The sequence below is a fragment of the Zea mays genome, chromosome 4, assembly GCF_902167145.1.
Source record: "Zea mays cultivar B73 chromosome 4, Zm-B73-REFERENCE-NAM-5.0, whole genome shotgun sequence".
NCBI classification, from domain to species: domain Eukaryota; kingdom Viridiplantae; phylum Streptophyta; class Magnoliopsida; order Poales; family Poaceae; genus Zea; species Zea mays.
In genome coordinates, this window is record NC_050099.1 from 83,834,501 (window position 1) to 83,860,426 (window position 25,926).

General features: G+C 43.9%; 1 pseudogene; it reads right to left on the reverse strand.

Moving 5' to 3' along the window:
• Positions 1 to 13,932: 13,932 nt before the first annotated feature.
• On the reverse strand, positions 13,933 to 15,036 carry LOC109945758 (uncharacterized; annotated as a pseudogene).
• Between the last annotated feature and the right edge of the window lie 10,890 nt (positions 15,037 to 25,926).

A 25,926-nucleotide genomic window follows, 5' to 3' on the forward strand; every position in this document is an offset into this window, starting at 1 on the left:
TGATAAGGTGCAAGAGGTGATGAACTAGAAGCCACCTACGACTGTCCGTTAGATTCGAAGTTTTCTGGGATTGGCTGGTTATTACCGAAGATTCATTACAGATTTCTCTCGAATTGCGAAGCCCATAACTGAGTTGTTGAAGAAAGAAGCCAAGTTTGTTTGGGGTCAGAAGTGCGAAGATGCCTTCCATGCATTGAGGCAACATCTGACCACCGCACCGGTGTTAGTGCAACCCGACAGCAGCAAGCTATTTGATGTGTATTGTGATGCCTCTGACACTGGACTGGGTTGTGTCTTGATGCAAGACAACCGAGTCATTGCTTATGCATCAAGAGCACTCAGGCCTCATGAGCAAAATTATCCCATTCATGACTTGGAGTTAGCAGCCATGGTCCATGCATTAAAAATATGGAGATACTATTTGATGGGAACCCACTGCAACATCTTCACCAATCATAAGAGCCTTAAGTACATCTTTACTCAGGCGAATCTCAACATGAGGCAGAGAAGATGGCTAGAGCTGATCAAGGACTATGACATGGAGGTACATTATCACCCAGGAAAGGCCAATGTAGTGGCAGATGCCTTGAGTTAGAAATTGCAATGCAAGTGTGTTATGATGGATTCTCGCATTGATACCCTATGTGATGAGTTGAGCAAAATGAAGATCGAAGTGATTCCATCTGGTGTTTTGTCTCACATTTCCGTTGAGCCAACTTTGCAAGACCAGATCATCATGGCCCAGCTCAGTGACAAGGGAGTGCAAATCATTAAGGAGAACCTCCATCAGAAGACCAAGAAGTATAAATATTTCCGCCAAGATGGAAAGGGTATATTATGGTTTGAAAGCAGATTGGTGGTTTCTAAAAATAAAGATCTCAAGAAGAAAATCTTGGATGAGGCCCATCTCTCCAAATTCTCCATGCATCCAGGAAGCACCAAAATGTACCATGATCTGAAGCCCTTGTATTGGTGGACCAGAATGAAGAGGGAGATAGCCCAATATGTATCAGAATGTGACACCTGTCAGAGGATAAAGGCAAGCCACTTGAAATCAGCTGGAGCTTTGCAACCCCTATCTATACCTTCGTGGAAATGGGATGACATCAGCATGGATTTCATTGTGGGTCTGCCCAACACCTCTCGTCATCATGATTTGATTTAGGTTATTGTAGACCGACTGACGAAAGTGGCACATTTTCTCCCAGTGCACACCACTGATAAGGCTCAAAATTATGCAGAGTTTTACATTGACCGAATCGTGTGTTTGCACGGATTGCCCCAAACCATTATCTCTGACCGAGGAGCCCAATTTATTGCCAGATTTTGGGAACAACTGTAAGAGTCCTTGGGAACCAAGCAAATCAGAAGTTCAGCTTACCACCCTTAGACTGATGGTCAGACCGAGAGGGTAAATCAAATTCTTGAAGATATGCTGAGGGCTTGTGCGATCAATTGTGGCAAGAACTGGGATAAGCACCTCTCCTTGGCAGAGTTTGCTTCTAACAACAGTTATCAATCTAGCCTAAAGATGGCACCCTTCGAAGCTCTCTATGGAAGAAGGTGTAGAACACCCCTCAATTGGTCTTAGCCTGGAGAAAGAGAAGTTTTCGGACCTGACTTAGTTACTGAAGCCGAAAGGAAGGTCAAACTAATCAGGAAGAATCTAGAAGCTGCTCAGGCCAGGCAGAAGAGTTACCATGATAAGAGTAGGAAACCTCTCCAGTTCGAGGTGGGAGATTTCGTATATCTGAAGGTATCACCCACCAAGGGAGTGCAGAGGTTTGGGATCAAAGGCAAGTTAGCCCCTCGTTACATTGGACCTTATGAGATCATAGAAGCATGTGGACCAGTGGCATACAAATTGAGGTTACCTCGAAAAATGTCTACCATCCACAATGTGTTCCATGTATCCCAACTGAAAAAATGTGTTTGATTGCCGACTGAGATCATAACAGAACCAGAATTGGAGATAGAACCAGATCTATCATACCAAGAGTACCCTTCCAAGGTTCTGGATTGCAAAGAAAGATCAACTCGGGCTAAATCGATCAAAATGTATAAGATTCAATGGAGTAATCACTCAGAAGAATAAGCTACTTGGGAGACTGAGGAATTTCTACGTTCCAACTTTCCCGATTGTCTACCTAAGGAAATTGGTACGTAATCTTGCCCAACCCCTCCCCTGCCCTTCGAATCAAAACATAAGAAAAATAATCCTAAAATAGAATGAGTTAATTATAAGACTAAAGTTAAAAGGACTTCCTTCTAAAGTTGCAAAGAGAATGACATTCGAAGAGCAGTTTGTCTTAATAAATAAAGCACCCACTTCAAGCAAGTCTCACCCTCACTACACCCTAGGAGGACTCCGACCCGAATCTCGGGATGAGATTCTTTTAAGGGAGGAAGGCTGTGACACCCTAGTGTCACCTAGGGTTTCTTCTCAGTACTAACTCAAGTGCCATCATTTCATGTAAACCAAATTGGGCAAGAGGCACCAATCAACTTAAGAATAAAAGATCCACTAAGTTTGCATCTAAAGAATCATGCCTAAAATAAATATGGTTTTAAAAAAAAGATGATGAAACCTTAGACCAACCCTAATTAAGCCACTTAAGTAAAAAGGAAGAAAAGGGATGAAAGACCATGAAAACATGGAATCATGGCTTAGGCCAATTATAAAGATTGGAATACACTAACTAAGCTACAATAAAGATTATAAAAGTTTGGCCAAAATAGTTTGTTAAAAACTCCAAGCAAGCCATTCGAGTGGAGGTTTAATGGGGAAATCTGAAATTCAGATTTCTGAATTTTGAGCCTCTAAACCAAAACCGAGCGCGTTCACCTTGATCTCTATCTCAAAACTCTAAGCTTCCATTGACAAAAAATGTGTCTAACTAACCCCTCTACCTCATACCTAAAGATGGCATTGGGACGCGTGCCCTGGACACATCAAACCTGGGATCTTCTCTCAGTGTTCGGCAGTGATACAAACCCAACTTCACCCCTCCACATCTCTTGATCCAGTCAGCGAAACCCACAAGCCTCCACACACAAACGACAAAGGAATGTCAGGGGAAGAGATCTCTCAACGGGATCATGGCCATAATCTCAAAGATTTGGAGCCAATCCACACTTGAACACGACCTCTCTCTACGTTGCCTCGTGCTCGACGTCGTGCCCAGACGCCAGGGCGCGCACTGGCACTCGCCCGCGCACGCCCCGAGCGCTTGTCAGAGCCTCCACTCGGCCGTGCTCGCCCGCGCCTTTAAAACCACCCCCGGGCGCGCCTCACCTCACCCCGCGCTCACCCTCGCTGGCCAGACACCCCTCCCTTAGCTCTGGCGAGCTCTCCTCCGCCCACCATCACTGCCCGAGCCTCGGCCACCACGGCCAGCTCACTCTAGCCATGTCCAAGCTACGCCTGTCACTCGGTTAGCTTCGCCAGTGGCCCGTGAAGCTTTCCAAGCCCTCAGACCCGGCAGAACCTCACCGGAGACCCAGGATCGCCTTCGCCGGACTTCGGTCGCCCGCGACCGCGCGTAGACCGAGCAATCCGGTGAGCCATTCTCAAATTCCTCGCACACATAACTTCCTTGATCTCTGGTGAAGCTCCCTGACCCATTCAATTGAACTGTACCGCTCTGGTTAGGCCAGATTCCTCGCCGCCGACGAGCTCCCCTGCCTGCGCGCGTGGACCGACCTACTCCGACCACCATCGCCGAAGATCCGTACCTCAACGTGATCGCCAGAAACCACCGGACCTCGCTCGACCCCTCACCGGAGCAACCCCACCGCCGGTAAGCCCCTCCGCCGCGGTCACTGTTCCATTAGGGGAAGGACTGCGGGTTTGATTTCGCAAAACCCTAGGGGGTTTTCTGCAGAGTCATAGACTCAGATGAATAGTGAACCAAGGACCTGTCTGTAATACATTTAAAACCTTTTGCCAGGGACCCTAGTGCAAAACCCTTTTTCCTTTATCCATTTCTATTTATTCTTTTTAAATTCATCAGAGAACTTAGGAAATTTATATCTTGAGAAATGTTTAGCCAAATCTAGTGAAACCAATTTTACTGGATTCAGAATATTATGGACTATCATATAAAAATAGTGAACCCTATGTTTTCTGTTTTAAATTTTAGAGTTTGGATTTAATTAAGGAAACTGACCAAACCTTATTCAAATAAAAAAATTTAGTTATGCTTCTGTGCTGAACTTAGGAAAATTTGTAGAAGTGTAAACCCCACTTAGGCACTGTTTAAAAATTGTAAGCACCCCAGAATTAAAGATTTAGACAAGGTTACTTATTAAAAGCCATATTTGCCCAAAACTTAGGAAAATGAGAAAGGCACTGGAAAATAATGAGCAGTGGATGCAAATATTTTTCCTAGTCCACTTAAGCAATAAAAAACCTAGGAAAAATAAAGGGAACCCTAGTCTAGAACAAATTCAAGGTGAAATATTTTATTAGGCACTAACCAAACTGGAAAGACAATTATTAAAATTATGAAAACAATTTCAATATTATTAAGAAAAATTCAGTGGACTTGTAACCACCAGGACACCACTACAAAAATGATAAGTGCCCCAGCCCATCATTTTAAGTGGGTTGAACAAATAAAACTTGATATTGAGCCATATTTCAATTAAATCATTAGCAAGCCAAAAAGTGCAACAGTGGGCAAATAAATTTTTACCAGGTTGTTAATGGAATAAAACACCAGAGAAAAATGCAAAACCTATTCAAAACTACAAAGTAATACCCCTTGCACCTACTTCATGAGAAAGACCATTTGATTCAAGAAATTCCTACCACCTTTCCCTTAAGGAAAAAGTTACCAAATCTCATAATGATTGCTCTTGCACAAAGAAGAAGATAGGAAAAATTGGAAATCTGTTGTTTGAAATTTTTCAAGTATAGTGGTAGTAGAAAGCAACCCTTTGGCTAGAAACTTTAGAAAATCATAGCAAAATAACTAATAAGTATTAGTGGCTGAAAAATTGTACAAAGTCATGATATAGCATATAAATGCCAGCAAGAGTAAGCCTTAGAGAATAACTCACTATTAAAAGGGATTTGTAGTTCAAAACACCCCCTCTGCCCTAATATTTGATAATTTTGTACAGAGAGAACCCCTCACTTTTTAAGCCCCAAAATTTGAGATAGAGAATTATACACCAGTAAGAAGCCACTGTAATTTTTTTGCAGAATTTTTGGAAATTGATTAAATTATCTTGTAATTCAAACCCACCTCAAAAATATAAAAGAAATAGAGAAGTAGAGAGGAATTAGAAAGATTAATGAGTATTACCCCAACATGGCAGCTGAGAATATTGTTAAAAATATCCATAGGATATAAAGAAGAAAATCAGTGGAACACTAAACATGGGTTAACCATTCAGTAACCAACTGACCCTAAGTTGCTAAGTATACCCCAAAATCTCCAATAGTAAGAATAAGCCCTACCTTATTAATTTGATCATCCCCCATCAAATCTTAATTGTAAATTACATACCATGCCATGCATCTATCTTACTCATTGCATTCATTAGATTGCAATCTCGCTGACGGAGAGTACGTGCTCATCCCTGAGCAAGGAGTTATCCACGAGGAAGACTAGGAGCAAGCTCCCGAGACTGCCATCGAGGATCTTCCCGGAGCCCCAGCAATTGAAGGCAAGCCCCGGTTTTATGCATAACCGTATATATATGCTACTTTACTACACTTAATGTTTGTAGGCTTCTAATGTGCACTTAAGTGTAGGAGTTGCTTGAAACCTCTAGTTGCATGAACTCAAGAATCCTTTTTGAGATGGATACTAGTATGCTAGGTCGAGTAGCTGCTTGCTAAATCAGGATCTCGGTAGAAGTCGAGTGATTTTTCTAGCACTCGCGCGAGGTCAGGAATTGATTGTATTCATCTTGATAATGGGATCTATGATGGTCTATGGACTTGGATCCAGGGAGGATGCCTTATCCATGAGACGGGAAAAGGAATTAAGGATTAATGTGTGGATACCTGAGTCAAGCGTTTGAACGTACTAAACACATGTCAGGAAATATGGTAACCGGTAAACCTAGTACCTGAGTGAAGCCGGGCGCGGACTTTACCCCTCACGCGACCTGAGACTGGGTCTCCCATGCTAGCTATGGTGGGTACAAGTGCGGTCACTGCACGGCGGCAGCCGGGGTCAGTGGAGCATTGTATGCCAAGGCGGTGAGGCCTGGCCGCGAACGGGGAATCGATGGGGACGGTTGATGTGTGTGGGAACAGAGTACCCCTACATATCGTGTGTTTAGTTTTACCTTGCAAGGTTTAAAAACTCGATTCAAATCGTCTGCTTCTCGTAGCTAATGAGACTGCTTGACCCCTTGTACTACATTGAGTAAGAAGTGAAATGAGGTTATACTTGAGACAACTTGTTGATTGTATTAAATGATTGTTACCATGTATGCTTAGAAAGGGCAACTTAGCTAAATAATGATACTAGAAATGGAAAAGCTAAAAATGGACCTTAGACACAGCTAGTGCTTTTGGCAAACCAAACCCCTCAGCCAAACAGCTGCATGGTCTAGAGGTAGAGGAGTAGATTCCTCACACCGGGTAAGTCTAGCTAAGTATTAGTATACTCAGCCTTGCTTGTGGCATAATTTTTGCAGGTACACTTCAGGACATGGTTGACGGTGTAACTTGGCCCACAACAATGCCACTGGGTTGGACGATCGAGTGGGATGCTGCTCCGGCAGGAGAGGAGCAGAAGGAGTACTGGGCTAGGCCTTGCCCCATTCCTCACTCTCGACGATATCGATTATACGCTGCAATTTATTTTGTGAACTTATATGAGCTATTTGAAAAACTCCGATTTATGTAATAACTCCAGTACTTTAATTTGAGGTTTTTCCTGTTTTATTGTATTTCTTCTGTGACTCACCTTTGAGTGAGTTTGTGGTATTTGATCCTGGTTAAGTGGCTTAATCAGACTAGATCTGAGGGACTGACGGGTTATTCCGGTTTAAGTGTGCTACGGCCCCTGAGGCATGACTTGGGCACTTAAACTGGAATAATTCGGGCGGTTCTGCCACATCATTAGCCGCCGTCAGCCTCGTCTAGCGCCCGTGGTGCACTCCATGATAATCTGACTGGTGTGTGGATCGTGCGCCAGGAAGAGATCGGGCACGCGGACCCACGGTGCGGAGAGAATTCCTCGCCGAAGTAGCATCCTCGACGCGTTTCCGCCGTGCGCCGCGATTGACTTCGTTCGTTGTCCATTTCTTGTGAGTAAACCCTGCACCATACTCACTCGTGCCTTGTGATGGCGTAGCACCCAGTGAATTTGAGTTTGGAGCACGAGGAACTTGGGTTCACCTCTTCGGTGATGCCCACCACCACGCGTGGCGCTCGCGCCACCGCGCCTCGCCGGTGTTGGGTGGGAAGCTCGGTTAACCATGGATTTAGTAGTGGACGGTCGGGATTAGACGATCGCGTAGCTTTTCCTCCGATCAGATCTGAGACATTGCGATAGGATCGGGCGAACGAGAGTGGATCATGGCTATTTTAAATCCAGGTCATAGACTACGAATCGGGCGGTTTCGGCACGACTCCAGTTCGAGGTGTGTCCGATTTAATCGTCGCCGTCGGATCTCGATCGAACGGACCCAATCCCTTTATACCGCTTCGGCAAACCATTTTGCGTAAGGACATTTGAAGTTTATTAAATCAACCTGTAGTCCAGCGCAAGGTGTTCTGAGTCTGGGGACTTTTGCGGAGTAGCCCTTGAGCTTTCGGTTATTCATGCGCGAAGTCCGAGGAAATTAGAAACTAGATAAATTAAAGTAGAAAATGCTTTTCTTATGTTAAAATAAATCTAGAATTTGTATAATTCCTAGGAAATTCATTCTAAATCCTTTTTAATCTATTCTAGTTCCTATAACTTTGTATTAATATTGTTTATTACTTAGTAACACTGTTTTATCATGAAACCCATATTAAAATTGATCACTTAATTAATTTTGTACCAAACACAAAAGGACTTCGGAAAATCATAACTTAAAATCCGTAACTCCGAATTTAGTGATTCTTGTTCCTACGATCTCGTTTCGATGCGTAGATTATTGTTATGTATTTTGTATTCATATTTGGTGTGATGTTAATTTATCCTTTGTACCATGTTTGTTTGTATTGTGGTGAGTAGACGAGTAAGTGATCGAGGACTCAGGTGTTCAACAGGTAGAAGTTGCTGAGCAGGAGCTCATTGAAGGCAAGTTGTGCCCTTGACCACTTTTATTTACCCAATAATGTTCTCTATAATCATGTTATCATGCATAGGCTTAATTTTGATGGGACCCAATAGGCCACCCTAGTCTGGTTATCTTTTCACCTTGTTTACCACTAAATTTTTGGGTAGTCTTTGTTATTACTATATATGGTTTTAGTTGCACACACTGAAGGGATCACTATTGAAGTGGAACCTACCTTGAAGCAAGAAATACGAAAAGGTTATATCGGTGATGCTAAAATCCAAGAGATCAAAGATCTGATTGCTAAAGGTAGAGGTTCAGACTTCACGTAGGATGAGCAAGGCACAATATGGTTCAAGGACCGGATATGTGTTCCTGAGATAGACAGCCTCCATGAGACAATACTGAAGGAAGCCCATGACTTTGATTACTCTATTCATCCTGGTGGCACTAAGATGTATCAGGATTTGAAACAAAAGTACTAGTGGTATGGGCTAAAAAGAGATGTAGCTTCACATGTGGCTGTGTGTGATGTATGTTAAAGAGTCAAAGTTGAACATCAAAGACCAGCTGGACTACTACAGCCATTAAAAGTACACGAATGGAAGTGGGAAGAAATTGGTATGGATTTCATTACCGGATTGCCTCACACCCCTAAGGGTTATGATTCCATATGGGTAATCGTGGATAGACTGACCAAAGTAGCTCACTTCATTCTGGTCAAGTCCACTTACAAGGGTTCTCAGTTGCTAGAGTTGTATATGGCTCGAATTGTGTGCTTACATGGTGTACCGAAGAAGATTGTTTCTGATCGTGGATCACAATTTACCTCAAGATTTTGGAAGAGCCTTCATGAGAACATGAATACGAAGTTGAACTTCAGTTCGGCCTATCGTCCTCAAACTGATGGCCAAACTGAAAGGACTAACCAAGTACTTGAGGATATGTTGAATGCTTGTGCCCTTAAGCATGGAGGCAGTTGGGACAAGAGTCTACCATATGCTGAGTTCTCTTATAATAATAGTTACCAGGCCAGTCTGAAGATGTCACCATTTGAAGCTTTATATGGCAGAAAGTGCAAGGCTCCTCTGTATTGGGATCGGACTGGAGAAAGACAGTTCTTTGGGCCCGAAATTATTCAAGAGGCAGAAGAACAAGTCCGTATGATCCAGGAGAACTTGAGGGTAGCACAAACTCGACAAAAGAGCTATACTGATAATCAAAGAAGACCACTGGGATTTGAGCAGGGTGATCACGTGTACCTCAAGGTGTCACCAATTCGTGGAATGAGAAGATTCAAAGTTAAAGGCAAGCTATCCCCTCTCTTTATTGGACCCTTTAGAATCTTTAGGCGAGTTGGGGAGATGGCCTACCAGCTTGAACTACCTGATCATCTGTCTGAGGTACACGATGTATTCCACGTGTCTCAACTCAACAAGTGTCTCCGTGTCCCCGAGGAACAGTTACCAATGGAAGAACTCAGTGTACAGGGTGATCTAACTTATACAGAGTATCCTATCAAGATTATTAACACATTGACTCGGGTTACAAGAAATAAAGTGATAAAGATGTGCAAAGTGCAATGGAGTCATCATGGAGAAGATGAGGCTACCTAGGAGAGAGAAGAAGAGCTTCGAATAGCTTCGAATAGAATTTCCCCACCTCTTCCCTAGTCCTCCCTAATCTCGAGATCGAGATTCTTTTTAAGGAGGGTAGGATTTGTAATACCCAAGTTGTAAAGAGTAAGAAAGGATATAATTTCCTTATATGATTTGCCTTTATTTCTTTGAACATGGGAATAACCACATTTAAAAGTGAATAATTAACAAAAGGCAGATAAATAACCTATGCATCATGCTGGAGTTTATTTGATTGTGCATTTATAAATAATAAAAATGATAGTATTAATAACAATACATTAATGGACAAATTAGAATTTAAAACCTAATTTGGAATCAAAACTTTGGGAAAGCGAAGAAAATACCACATAATATAAAAAAATAAATATATTCTTTTTATCATAGGATTTGAATTGGTACATTTGATATATGTGCAAGTTCGCAACCAAATTTAAATTCAAAATTCAAAATCTAAAATGAGAAAAAAAATAAAAGAGAGAACCTGAATGGGCCAAACCTCCCCCTTGGCCCACCAACTCTTCACTCCATGTGTCCCATAAACACGCTCACGCATGCGCGCGCACTGCGGCGCCGACTGATGGGCCCTCCCGGTCAGTCGAACGTGTTGCGGCTGCATCGTCCATGACCCTACGTGTGGGCCCCGCCTGTCAAGCACCACCTCCCCTCGTGACCCACCACGCCGAGTCCAGCGGCGGCGTGCGCGGAGATCTCGCATGGCCGTTGTGGTTGACCCGGCTACTGACTCCGTAATCGTAGCTCTACAAATATCACACCCACGCCCTGTTGTCCCGTCTCGCCCACCTCGATAGCCCAACGCCGCGCCCAGAACACGTCGCCGGAAGCCGCCATAGTCATTAGTCGTCGTCGGCCCCGGCTGGCGCCCGTGGTGCACTCCATGATAATCTGACGGGTGTGTGGATCGTGCGCTAGGAAGAGATCGGGTGCGCAGACCCACGGTGCGGAGAGAATTCCTCGCCGAAGTAGCGTCCTCGCCGCGTTTCTGCCGTGCGCCGCGATTGACTTCGTTCGTCGTCCATTTCCAATGAGTAAACCCTGCACCATACTCACTCGTGCCTTGTGATGGCGTACCACCTAGTGAATTTGAGTTTTGAGCGCTAGGAACTTGGGTTCACCTCACGCCGCCGCGCCTGGCCGGTGACGGGGGGGAGCTCAGTTGACCGTGGATTTAGTAGTGGACAGTCGGGATTAGACGATCGCGTACCTTTTCACGCGATCAAATCTGAGCTGTTGTGATAGAATCGGGCAAAGGAGAGTGGATCGTGGTTGTTTTAAATCTAGGTCGTAGACTCCAGATTGGTGGTTTCGGCGCGACTCTGGTTCGAGGCGTGTTCGGTTTAATCGTCGCTGTCGGATGTCAATCGAACGAACCCAATCACTCCATACCGCTTTGGCAAACCATTTTGCGTAAGGACCCCTGAGCTTTATTAAAACCAACCCACAGTCCAGCGCAAGGCATTCTGAGTTAGGGAAATTTTGCGGAGTAGCCCTTGAGCTTTTGGTTATTCATGCGCGCAGTCCGAGGAAATTAGAAACCAGAGAAATTAAATTAGAAAATGCTTTTCTTATGTTAAAATAAATCCAAAATTTGTATAGTACCTAGGAAATTCATTCTAAATCCTTTTTAATCCATTACAGTTCCTATAATTTTGTATTAATATTGTTTATTACTTAGTAACACTGTTTTAGCATGAAACACATATTAAAATTGATCACATAATTAATTTTGTACCAAACAGAAAAGGACTTCAAAAAATCATAACTTAAAATTCGTAACTCCGAATTTAGTGTTTCTTGTTCCTACGATCTCATTTCAATGCGTAGATTATTATTATGTATTTTGAATTCATGTTTGGTGTGATGTTAATTTATCCTTTGTACCATGTTTATTTGTATTGTGGCGAGTAGACGAGTAAGTGATCGAGGACTCAGGTGTTCAACAGGTAGAAGTTGCTGAGCAGGAGCTCATTGAAGGCAAGTTGTGCCCTTGACCACTTTTATTTACCCAATAATGTTCTCTATAATCATGTTATCATGCATAGGCTTAATTTTGATGGGACCCAATAGGCCACCCTAGTCTGGTTATCTTTTCACCTTGTTTACCCCTAAATTTTTGGGTAGTCTTTGTTATTACTATATATGGTTTTAGGTGCTGAGATAACTACCACACATGATCATTCTTTATTAATATTCTATTTCTATTCATGATAAGACAATTATGTTAATTGGAACATCGAGCTTAACTTGAGAAACACGTGCCATCACAAGGGTGGAATGGGACACCCTTGGCTGACTAACTAGGAAAGCTAGTGGAGGACTACCTTACCTGAAAGGGGTAAGAGTAGTAGGGGAGTAGGTGTGTAGGGAGGTTCTTGGGTTGATTTCTCTATGATGGCGGCCAAATGGGGGATTCCTGCATTGCTCTTCCTAGAAACTGTAGCAGGTTTTCTGAAGCTAGTGGAACTTTGTAAAGGCCTCGTAGTGGATCCCAAGCCATTCACCTCGGCAGTGTCTAAGGGCCTTGCAAACCCAGGCTAGACGGGATACATGACTTGTGGGTACAGGGTACAACCTCTGTAGAGTGTAAAATTGGTATACTAGCCGTGCTCGTGGTCATGAGCAGCTCAGGACTCTCGCATTATTAATTTATGGAATTAAATTCAATTTGTCATTTGCATTGCACTGTGGTTTATTATTAATTTTGATCTATTATTACTCTGGTTTGGTATCTACTTACATTTAGTAACTGCTAATAAAACTTGACCAACTTATTAAAAGCAATCAACTTTAACCTTTATTTGTTGATCATCCTTACACTTCACATGAACTCCCACCTTTGGTGAGTTCATGCCCATTATTCCCCACAACTTGTTGAGCTATGATCTTTTGTGAGCTCACTCTTGCAATATATAAACCCTCCCACAGGAGAAGAACAGGTGGTCCAAGAGGAGCCTTACAACGAGGAGTACGAGCTTATCTAGGTGGCGTCTCCCAGTCAGCTTTATGGCGCCAAGGATTAATGTTTAGTTCGCTTTATTGTTCTCATTTATTCTTGTAAGACTTCCGCTATGTAAGAATGATATTTGTGACATTTACCTCTATACACTTTGTCATTATATGTGATGTTCTTTTTTGGCACACATATGAGACGACTCGACTTTATCCCTTATATTCGGGTGTGACAAAAAGTGGTGACGTGCTTTATAGTAGCAGAGAATCACAACGTTTTAGGGCTCCTTTGGTAGCCGGGGCAGGGAAACCGAGGGGAGTTACCACTGAGGGAGGCAAATCCCTCACACCTAGATTCCCTGGTTGGGAGTGCCCGGCGGGGCTGCCCTACCCTGATCTCCTTTGGCAGGCAAGCACCCAGATTCCCTGGTGGCCTGATGAGAGTGCCCGGCAGGGACTATTTGCATGCTGCCTAGTATAGAGTTCATGTAATTTAGACAGTAATAATTTAGACAATAGTAACTGTAGACAATAGTAAACAAAGTTCATGTAATTTGGACAAATACTCAAATATACTCAAGATGTAGATACAAATACTCAAATAAACAATAGAAAGTACGTAGTAACCAGTCTACTACTAATTTATACAAGGCCCATGATAGAGCATCAGATACAAATGTTATTGAACATCTTAGTGTCCTCAAATTTGATACAACATTGAAATCAAAGGAGCTATGTGGTTTAGATGCAGATGAATATAAAGTCTTGAAAATGTTGCCTTCCGGCTGGCGTTCTAAGTGAAACCGATGCATAGAACAAGTAAGGCCTGCAGCAACAAGCTGTCAACACCAATAGCAAGGAAAGCTATCAACACCAATAGCAAGGAAAATTGTCAGCACCAAACAAGCATTTAGAAATAGTATGCATAAGAAATGCTCTATATGGCCGACATGCATTTTTCAATCTGCAACTTTGTAAGGAAAAATGCTATTTTTCAATCTACTATTGGCTCAAAAAAGATTGTTGGATGATTTTTTGCTTACCAGGCAATTGAAGGCTGCTGAATCTAACACCTAAGTCAAAGACATCACATCTGAAAATGTTGCATAAATTAGTAAATGTGGTCATGAAGCAAAGTGTTATAGAAATTGAGTGCTTTATATACTACATGCTTGTCGATCTTGTTCCTAAGCCACAACAATCGGACATGTGGCCTCTGACTGTTCAGAAATATTTCTCTGTTCTCCTCACATTTAAACATGCCCATTGCCATTGCCATCTCCTCTTCAATTAACTCTTCCATCAACCCTAACACACGAACACACTTTCTAATATAATATTCTTCCTTCTTGTTACATCCCTCAACTTGCTGATCAATCTGATTTACCACATCAAGCAACTTATCATTATGTTGCCTTTTGTAATCCAAATATTCCTCAAGAATCTCAGCAATCTGACTTCGCTTACGCTTCCTTCAATGACTATCCACCCGATGTTCTAAAGATGGCAGGGTGCGTTCATGTCCACCAATCTCAACACGGGTACTCGAAGTGCCAACCCATGCAAATTTGAGGAGAATGGGTTCAAATTAGGGTTAACCCCAAGGTCGTCATCAATCCTGAAAGAGCTCATAACTTCAGCTTCAGCTTCATCTTGAATATGTAATTGTTGTTGGGATGATGTATGTTGCCGAGTTGATGTAAAATTGAGATCACCGGTGGCACAACTGCCATCATCGAGCGTTGACAACTGATTATACAAAGGGAATGGCCTTGACTAAAACTTCTTCACCTTTGGATTACTCTATTCATTATAGAAAAAATTAGACTACAATTATATTGTAACCAAAATTAAAAGTAATTAAGAATGATTAGTAAAAAACTTACGACAATTATATTTGCCATATTGGTGGTTCCGCAATGATCACACCCATGGCCTCATTCCATCCAACATCACTTTTCTTGTGGGCTTCCTTCAGCACCTTATAGTTTGCCTTAAGTTCGTTTTCTTTTTCCTGGATCTATGCCTTTGTAAACTTAGCCAACATGCACTACTCATTGAACATTTGCGTCATAGAACGCCAACCTTCTAGTGCCCAACCATTCTAGCCCCGATACTTCACATGATTTTGCTCATGCAAGATGTCAACAAGAATCTTCTCATAAGTCATATTTCACGAAGCTCTTGCCATGACTACATAGTATACAATTGACAATGACTATTACATCAAAATAATACTAATGATTATTGTAATCATTCCACATCTACATAGCAGTTTGATTTGTAAGAGCATTTCCAGCATTGGACTGACTACTATACTGATAATTTCTATCTCACTCTGGTAATTCAACAAATTGACTATAATTGATGTTAGTTGGGTGCTAATCCAACCATCCATCTTCACCATTTAAACCTCTAGTCGTGTTATGAAATGAAATTGCTGCTGATGGAATCAAAACCTGAGTCTCTATGGGATTAAAGGTGCCAATTTTGAGGATGGGAAATCACTTCTTCAAGACACCGATGGGCTTTTCTATGTGGTTGCGAAGGAGGGCATGAGAATGATTAAATAACTCATAATCAGCATATATAGTTCTCGACCCATGCCTCCGATATTCACTGAGATGGTAAGAAACTCCTTGATATGGGGCAATAAAAGGAGTGTTTGCATATCCCCCATCTAAAAGATAGTATTTACCATCTAGCACTCTGAAACCCTTTGTTAAAGCTAATTGAAGAACCCCCACATCAGATGCGGACCCTTCCCACCCACATGAGATGAATGTGAAATTCAAATCGAAGTCGCACGCCAACATCACATTTTGAGAAAGGGTTCCTTTTCGATTTATATATGGAGGGGCTCTGTCGCACCCGGTTACGGGGACAAAACCGAATGCATAACATATGTGTGCCAGGATCCATTTCCACACATATGTTGACGTCACAAGTGTAATATATCAAAAGACAATGCAATAAAGGCATAAAAGGGAGTAGAGTAACTTTATTACATCATCCAGATCATAGTATCTTAACAAGTATCATTATCAAAGTACGATGGAGTTAAACATGGACACTCTTTCATAGGAAGGTGATTGGCGCATTGTTAGACTCAAAATTCATCAATGTCATCTGCGAAGTCTTCGTTATCACCCTCTGATCAAAATTATTAGCAAGGGTGAGCTCACTTATGGTCGGGGCTCAGCAAGTGGGGGAAATAATGCAAAGTTAACAAGGTAGGCTATGGATAAACGGTAAGCATTTTAGTTGGTCAATATTTTATTAGCAACACATGTCTTATTAATAAGTGTGTCCCAAATATCCGAATTAATCAAAGGCATAAGATTATATCAAAACCACTTAAGTGAAATCACTTAAGCAAACCACTGGTGGATCATCGGACCACAATTTATTTTCCATCTTTAAGTTCAATTATCATGTGAGGGTCCAGGTTGCTCTTAACTGTGAGCACGGCTGACATATCAGTTTTACATCTTGCAGAGGTGGTACAACTTTACCCACAAGCTGTGTATCCCATCTAGCTGTAACACCCCAGGTGTTACTCAGGGTGTCCACCCAGGGCTACACCATTTTGAGCTATTATCACATGTGGGTTAGTTTGAGTAAAGCATCTCAAACTTGGAATTCAAGGTCCTAAGCAAGTGCCACCCATCTTGGATATCATACCCTAGCTTGTCATGGGCCACTAAGGAGAGAATTGCCCAAAACTCTAAAACAAACCCCTTGGGATAATGGGAACCCTGAATGAAGATAGGATCAAAAGGTCATGTAAACCTTATGATCATGGCTTGGGCCAAATATAAAAGTTGTAGTGTACTTCATAGCCTACAAATAATAGTAGGGAAGTAACCCCAAAAAGATTTTAGAAAAGCCCCAAAAAGTTCACCAAAAGTTAAGCACAAGAGAAAATTCAGAAATTGCCTAAGTCTAAAAACTAACCTTTGAACAAAGATCCCACATGTTCACCCTAATCCAAAATTCAAAACACTTCGACCCAATTGACAAAGTGGCGCCAAATTAACCCTAGAATGCCCTGGGAAGAGGTGACACCTACCCTAGGGCGTTTGACACGACTTGGCACCATTTTTGTCTCGGCTTGGACCTAGCTGACATAGCCAACTTCTCACCCCTCTATCTCCCTACCCCGACCATATCTTGACTTGGAACTCACAGCAAAAAGGTAGGATATGGAGCAGGGAAGAGACCGTACATAGTGACTTTGCCAAGATACGCACGCTATGGTGCTCAAATCTGCCGTTGAACCATGGCAGAAGCGAGCTCCCACGTGTTCGACGCGGGCTGACACCCGGGGGCGCGCTCAGAGCACGCCCGTGCGCGAACCCCCGCGCACCCACGGCCGCCCGTGACCACGCCCGCGCCACGGCTATAAAGCCCGTCCCAGTGCTCGGTTGCCTTCCCCGTTGCCTCCTCCGTACCACGCCTAACTTCCCCGAGCCCGCCCTTAGCTCCGGCGACCTCCCCACGACCCGCCAGAGCCGCCCGAGAGCAACCACCGTGGCCAGCCCCTTTCCCATCCTCCTTCGTTCGATCCAAGCCTTCAGATAGCTTCCTTGTGAGGCCGTGAAGCTTGCACAAGCTTGAACCGAGGACCCGCGTCACCGGAATAGCGAAATCGTGCTCGCCGGAGTTCATCACCCCGCCGGCGCACGTGGATCGGGTAAATCACTACGCCATTTTCGATTCAATGCACAGATAGCCTCTACATCACCCTAGGAAGCTCACCGTGCCGTTGGATTGGACTAGGTCGCCGTGGTTTGGCCGGCACACCCGCCGCCGACGAGGACACCCGCCTACGCACGTGGACCGAGCGATTCCGGCCATCCTCGCCGTCGAGCCGCATGTCGTTGTGACCGCCAGAACCTCCCCGAGCCAACCCTACCCCTCGCCGGACTTCTCTCGTCGCCGGTAAGCCGCGCCGCCCCTTTCTTCTCTGCGGATACTGTTTACACCTGGGAGGGACCGCGGGGGAGAGGAAGAGAAAGTCAGGGGGTTTTGCGCATTGTCAGTCACACAGAGGAATAGTGGCGCAAGGGTAGAACTGCGAAGATTAATTAGGAAAGACCCTAGGGACCTCGGTGTAAACTGCTTTTCCAGAAAACCTTATTAAACCTGATTTTAAATTTGAACAGAAACTTTGAAAATCCATAACTTCTGTTTAGTTCATCCAAATTTGGTCAAACCAATTTTGTCAGACTCTAAATAATGTGACCTACTTAAGAAAAATATAAAATCCCCTATGTACTACAGAAAACTTTAAGGTTCTGATTTAATTATAGTTTTGGCCAAAAGCTCAATAATAGGAAGAAAAATAGTTGTACTATTTGACTAGGGTTAGAAAAATTTGGAGAAGTTTATGTCCACTACTGACCTAATTAAAAATGCTAAACCTCTCTGTCCATCCCATTAAGTTTGTTTTTACCACTTATTTTACAATATGCTTAAGGTTAAGAAAAATAGAAAATGTGATTTAAATAATGAACCAGAGGGCACCCTTATTTTTGTTAGGGTACTTATTCAATGTAGTTCACTGGAAAAATCTATCATACCCTGGTTTAGTATAGAATAAGTAGGATACCTTTTATTTTAATAAAACAAGGGAAACTTAGAAAAAACCCTACAAAAATAACCCCAAGGTGAAAACACCCCAACCCTTGGGATAATTAATGTTTTTTTAATAAGAACTTAGGAAAAATATTAAATCTGCTGTTTGATATTTTTCAACTAACAATGTAGTAGAAAGTACCTTTTTGGCACTTAACTTTAGAAAATCATAACTAAATGACCATCCCTTAGCTTTCTGTGATTTTTAGCACAGAAGCCTATTATTACTGTTAGATGCCAACAAAAATAACCCTTAGGGCAGAACTCACCCCTAATTAAGAGATGTAGTGCAAAGTGGCCCATTTTACACAACTCTTGTTATTTTTGTCTAAAGCATAGCCTTTATATTTTAAGCCTCAAACTCTTAAAACAGGCTAGAATAGCAAATGGCAACCCACTGTAATTTTTACAGAATGTTTGGAAAATATTAAACCACTGTCGTAGTTCAAACCTACACTAGAAACCATAAGTAGGAAATAAAGAAAGGGAGAAGTGAATAATAGGAAATTAGTGTCATCCTAAAAACTCTTTATAACTTGTCCACTGAAGTATATAAAGGCAATACCAATCCCCTATGTTTATCCTCAATAAAAACCTAAAAGTGATAAGCATAACCCACTAAAAGCCCCGCATGACCAAGAAACCCTAAGTTACTCCTTAACTTAGTTTTCTTCTTTAGCATAATGTTATTAAATCCTGCATAATCATGACATACATGTTCATTGCATTCGATAGACTGTAACCTTGCTGACGTAGAATACGTCCTCGTGCCGGAGCAAGGAGCTGCTCAGGAGGTAGCCCCAGATCCAGCACCAGAGCCTGCACCAGAGGACCTGCCTACCACTGCTTTGGAAGGCAAGTCCCGGTTTATGCATAACCTGTTATCTATGCTATTTTACTACAATTATTGATTGTAGGATTGAATGTGCACTTAAGTGTAGGAGTTGTGTGAAACCCTAGTTGCATGATCTTAGGAATCCTGTTGAAATGAATACTAGTATGCTAGGTCGAGTAGCTGCTTTATTAAGTAGGATCTCGGTAGAAATCGAGTGATTTTTCTAGCACTTGCGCGAGGTCAGGAAATTTGGTTGTATCCACTTTCTTATCATAATGATGCTGGGTTGTGGACAACAATTCATGGGGATTGGTTGTCCACAGGATGAAAATTGGAATAAGGATTAAGGTGTGGTACCGTGTGTCAAGCGTTTGAACGTACTAAACACATACCGAGAAATATGGTAAATCGATAAGCCTAGTACCTGAGTGAACCTGCCCGCAGATTGCCCTCCTCACGCGACCTGAGACGTGGTCTCCCATTCCGGTTATGGTGGGTACAAGTGCGGTCACTGCACAACGACAGTCGGGGTCAGTGAGGCATTGTACGCCAAGGCGGTGAGCCCCTTTCTGTTGCCAGGGAATCGATGGGGACGGTTGATGTGTGTGGGGACGGAGTGCCCCTGCATGTCGTGTGTTTAGGTTTACCTTGCAAGGATAAAAACTCGATTCGAATCGTCTGCTTCTCGCAACTAATGAGACTGCTTGATCCATGCTGCTACATTGAGTAACAAGTGGAATTGTGATGAGATGATACAAGATGTTGTTTGCTAAATATGTTTGATACCATGTATGAGTAGATAGTACACTTTTAGCCTTAAGAGAGTCACACTTAAACTTGACAAAGCTAAAACTTGGTTTACAAACTCAGCTAGTGCTTTTGGCAACCAAACCCCACAGCCAAACAGCTGCATGTCTAGAGGTAGAGGAGTAGACTCCTCACACCGGGTAAGTCTAGCTGAGTATTAGTATACTCAGCCTTGCTTGTGGCATAATTTTACAGGTTCTTTGGAGGACATGGTTGCTGGAGTGACTTGGCCGTCCATCTTGCCACCGGGTTGGACTGTCGAGTGGGAACCTACCTCGGCTGAGGAGGAGCATGAGGAGTGATGGGACAGGCTTCCCCGTCTCTCAGTTTCTTTACCGTTAGTTTTATTCCGCTGCACTTCGAACAATGATGACTACTTTTGCAAAACTCCGATGATGATGTAATAATTTAATACTCTTTAATGCATGGTTTTATGCTTTATTGTATTTGCTCTGTGACTCACCATCCAGTGAGATTGTGGTACTTGATCCTATCAGTGGCCGTGTCGGACTAGTTCCGAGGTATTGACGAGTTATTCCCATTTAAGTGTGGTCTAGCCTCTAAGGCGGGACTTAGGCACTTAAGTTGGAATAATTCGGGCAGTTCCGCCACAGCTGGTATCGGAGCTTGTACCACCACAGAGGAATCAATAAAATGTAAATACCATCCTTTTCCGAAATAAAACTCGATAGAAACAATGTTGGATAGATAGTAGGACGAGCAGGATAGACCTAGGACGTGAAGCCTTAGGAGGATAGAAGGGTAGCTAGGTGGCTAAGTGATTAGGCCCTACAGGCCACTTTTACAGGATGGGAGTTCTTCCCTATTCTCTTTACCTTGTTGTGAGGTCGTTCAGGACGAGCATGCATGCATTCTTTAATTAAACAAATGGAAAATTAGTAAGGACTTAAATTATGACCAACTAAGTTCCCCAGTACCATTTTGTTTAACTAGAGAAAGGCGGGGCCTTATTTTTCTTGTTCTTTTTACAATTCTTTTTCTTTTACTTACGCTTAACCATACACAGATGACTTCCCACGGATCCTTAGATGACGGAAATGCACTGTCCCACACTGACGGGCTTGCACGAGAGGGCTTTCCCCGCATTTTGTGGGAGGTACTTCAGGGGGCTGGATACACGACACCCCCTCAGTACGCGGTGCAGCAGTTCGAGAAGCACCGAGTGCCCCGCTGTAGGGTGAGGATGACCTTGGAGCCTCATCCCCTGCAGCCAGGCTGGCGCTCATTGGACTCTGAGTCTTTTGGATACCGGGCTGAGGACACGATCGAGGCGATCGCTCTGCACAGGTTGACCACTTTCTGCGGATTCCATCCCTTGGAGCTGTCTACCCACCCCATTGGCTTGTTCCCCGCCGAAAGGGAGGACGACCCAATGTGGAAGGATCGGGTGGAGCATGCCAAGGATATCTGGGCCATCTACCCAGGACAGACTGCGCGCTTGACCATACGGTGCATGAATGCTCTGTACCGTCTGCAAGTGATGCGCGGTGAGGCGATGTCCCATCTGATGACACTATTGGAGGCGACCAAGATCACTTTGGACAACAGAGAGGAGCTCATGGTTGATTTGTCCACTGAAATGGTGGAAAAGGACTTGCAGGTGGAGCAGCTATCCACTGATATCCAAGAGTTGGAGGAATTAGTGGGCACCAGGGAGAACACCATCGAGGTTCTCGAGGATCAGCTCATTAACACTCAGCAACAGCTTGCTGAGGCTAACGAGCACTTGGATATGCATCACCAGGAGATCCAGGATATGGAGGCCAACGAGGACGTCGACATCGAGGGAGGAGATGAGCCTGCCTCTAGTTTGGACACTGCTGGCTCAGGGAGACCACCTTCCCCCGAGTCGAGTGTTGCCTCGTTCGCTCACTAAGTGTCCGAGGTAAATTTAGACGTCGGTGATGGTAGGACTCCTCGCAGCTAGCTTAGCTTTTGCACCCTTGGGGTACTAGGCTAGATAGAGTTGAGTCTTTTTGGGATCCTTGATGTAATTGCGTTAAACTCTTGTGGAAGCATGGCTGATGAATGTTATCAGTTTTAAATTTGGAAGGAAAAATTTATGCCTTTTGAAATCCTTTTTGTTTAAGTTGGACTCTATCATTTTGCTTTTGACTCTTTTCGCCGCGATTAAACCTTGAACTTGGAGATATGGTGTTAAGTATATATGTGGTTTTTCAGATGGCCGGGAGGCAGCGTCGTGGCCAGAATGAGCGCGTTCCTCCACCGCCGCCACCACCTCCCACTCTGCAGGAGCTAATGACTCAGCAGAATGAGATCTTGAGGCAGCTAGCTCAGCGTCAGCCACCACCTTAGCACTATGGTGGTGGAGACCATCAGCGTCACCCCGCGGCAGCTACCTACCAGGAGTTCCTTAGCACCCAGCCACCATTGTTCACCAGGGCAGAGGACCCACTTGATGCAGATGTGTGGTTGCGAGTAGTGGAATCCAAATTCCCGCTACTCCATGGAGCTTGTTTAGAGGTCACCAAAGTCAGGTTCGCCACACAGCAGCTTCGCGGACCCGCAAGGACTTGGTGGGACCATTTTCTTACTATGCAGCCAGAGGACCGAGAGGTGGAATGGAGAGAATTCAAGGCAGCTTTCCAGGAACACCACATACCAGCCGAGATTATGGACCGAAAGCTCAACGAGTTTCTGGCACTCACTTAGGGCAACAGGACAGTGTTGCAATATGCCCAGGCTTTTAATGACTTGTGCCAGTATGCTGGATATCATGCAGATACGGATGAGAAGAAGAGAGACAGGTTCAGGAGGGGGCTCAGCACTAAGCTCCATGACCGTCTTAACACCGTCAGAGCCAACAGCTACAACGAGCTGGTCAACATGGCTATCTCCTAGGAGGATTGCATTACAGCTCGACAGGCAGAAAAGAAGAGGAAGACCCCTGTGGCAGGACCCTCAGCTCAGCCACAGCGCTTCAGGATTGTGTCCGACACACAGAACAGGGGACCCCAGCAGCAGCAAGGGAGATGGGTGATCCGACCACAGCAGCAGCAGCAGCAGGCACCCAACTGCACCCAGTTTCCAGCTCAGAGGAACAATCAGCAGCAGCAGCAGCAGTACCGCCAGGCAAATGACAACAGGTGTTTCACATGTGGCAACACCAGACATTATGCCAAGAATTGCCCCAGGAACCAGCAGAGGCAGGGACAGAATGTTAATCAGAACCAAGGCAAGAGGCAGAAGGTGCAGGTGAGGCAGGGCAGGCTGAACTTCACCACCATGGCTGATATTCCAGAGGGAGCACCCATCATGACTGGTATCTTTACAGTTTTGAATTATCCTGCTATTATTCTTTTTGATTCTGGAGCATCGCATAGTTTTATCAGTGCCAAATTTAGTGCCAAGTGCTAGTTGCCTTTTCACCACACCAATGGGGGCATTACCATTTCAACACCAGGAGGCAGGGTTGCCACTTATCAAATCAACAGGCAAGTGCCTATAAAATTTGGTAGTCTTGTGATTAGAACCACCCTTCTCATCTTAGGATTGGATAGCATGGATATTATATTGGGAGCTGACTGGTTGACCAGGCATCAGGCAGTATTGGATATTGCAGCCAGGGCCATTGAAATTCATTCCCCTGCTTATGGCGAGACTGTTTTATATTTGCCCGACCAGGGATGCACCCGTTCCTGTGCCTTCGTTATGATAGAATCCCCAGTGGAAAAGATCCCAGTGGTCTGTGACTACCCGGATGTGTTTCCAGATGAATTGCCAGGGATGCCACCTGACCGAGACATTGAGTTTGCCATCGAGTTGTAACCCGGGACCGCTCCTATCTCTAAGAGACCCTATAGGATGCCTCCCGCGGAATTGGCAGAGCTGAAAAAGCAATTGCAAGAGTTGTTAGACAAGGGGTTTATTCGCCCAAGTACTTCACCATGGGGATGTCCAGCATTATTTGTGAAGAAGAAGGATGAGAGTTTGAGAATGTGTGTTGACTACCGCCCTCTCAATGCGGTGACTATCAAGAACAAATACCCACTGCCCCGCATTGATGTTCTATTCGATCAGTTGGTGGGAGCCAAGGTATTCTCCAAAATAGACCTTCGCTCAGGTTACCATCAAATCAAGATCCGTGCCAGTGATATTCCCAAGACGGCTTTCTCTACCAGATATGGGTTGTATGAGTTTTTGGTGATGTCTTTTGGGCTGACCAATGCCTCGGCTTATTTCATGTACTTGATGAACTCAGTATTTATGCCAGAATTGGACAAGTTCGTGGTCGTTTTCATTGATGATATTCTGGTTTATTCCAAAAATGAAGCTGAGCACACCAAACATTTGCACACTGTACTTCAGAGGCTGCGTGATCATCAGTTGTATGCCAAGTTGTCTAAATGTGAATTCTGGCTAAAGGAGATTAAATTCTTGGGTCACATAATTTCTCAGGATGGGATATCAGTTGATCCTGAGAAGGTACAAGAGGTTATGGATTGGAAACCCCCGACTACAGTGAGGCAGATTCGGAGTTTTCTGGGTTTGGCTGGGTATTATCGACGATTTATTCTGGATTTTTCCAGAATTGCCAAACCAATGACTGAATTGTTGAAGAAGGGAGTCAAGTACGATTGGAGCCAAAAGTGCGAAGATGCCTTTCATACTTTGAGGCAGCATTTGACAACAGCCCCAGTGCTGGCTGAACCTGACAACACCAAGCCATTTGAGGTTTATTGTGATGCTTCTGGTACAGGATTGGGTTGTGTCTTGATGCAAGATAGCAGAGTCATTGCTTATGCTTCCCGAGCACTCAGACCCCATGAGCAGAACTACCCCACACATGATCTGGAATTGGCAGCTGTGGTTCATGCTCTTAAGATATGGAGACACTACTTGATGGGAGCCCACTGTAACATCTACACTGATCACAAGAGTCTCAAATACATCTTCACTCAGGCAGATCTGAACATGAGGCAGAGGAGATGGTTGGAGTTAATCAAGGACTATGATTTGGAGGTGCATTACCATCCGGGCAAGGCCAATGTTGTGGCAGATGCCTTGAGCAGGAAGGCCCAATGCAATTGTATGAACATGGATGCGAGAGTTACCACCCTGTGTGATGAGTTGTGCAAATTGAGCCTGGAAGTTGTTTCTTCTGGTGACCTAAACTATATCTCGGTGGAGCCCACATTGCAAGAGCAAATAGTCAGGGCACAGATTGAAGACAAGGGTGTTCAGGTGATCAAAGAAATGATCAAGCAAAAAGCAGAAAAATACAAGTGCTTCCGTCAGGACAGCAAGGGAATTTTATGGTTTGGAGATCGATTGGTTGTTCCCAAGGACCTTGAGCTCAGAAAGAAGATATTGGATGAAGCTCACCTTTCCAAATTCTCCATGCACCCTGGTAGCAACAAAATGTACCATGATCTCAGATCCTTATACTGGTGGACCAGAATGAAGAGGGAAATTGCCAAGTACATATCCGAGTGTGACACCTGCCAGAGGATCAAAGCTAGTCATTTGAAGGCAGCAGGCCCTTTGCAACCCCTTCCCATACCATCTTGGAAATGGGAGGACATTTGCATGGACTTTATCGTGGGATTGCCCAATACCTCCAGGCACCATGATTCCATTTGGGTTATTGTGGACAGATTGACCAAGACTCCTCATTTCTTACCAGTGCACACCACCCACAGGACCAAGAAGTATGCAGAGATCTACATTGACCAGATAGTTCATCTGCATGGATACCAAGGACTATAGTCTCAGACCGAGGAGCACCCTTTGTGGCACGATTTTGGGAGCAATTGC